Genomic DNA, 210 nt, shown 5'->3' with positions numbered 1-210 from the left:
TGATATTTCAAACACTCTTATATGATATTTTTAATGTTCTTTTACACTCTTTATTTCTCTCTCAAAAGAGCTTTGGGGTGAGTTGCCAATTCTTCCTTTCCCGGGAGTACACGAATAATTGTAGAACCAAAAATCACGTACCGCATTTTGCTGCTCAAGATCGTTTAAGAAGCCACGACTTTTTCTGGGTTCTTTAGACGTTCTTCCTGG

The sequence above is a fragment of the Penaeus monodon genome, chromosome 29 (assembly GCF_015228065.2).
Source record: "Penaeus monodon isolate SGIC_2016 chromosome 29, NSTDA_Pmon_1, whole genome shotgun sequence".
In the NCBI taxonomy this organism is placed as follows: Eukaryota; Metazoa; Arthropoda; class Malacostraca; order Decapoda; family Penaeidae; genus Penaeus; species Penaeus monodon.
This window is presented reverse-complemented; position numbering follows the sequence as displayed.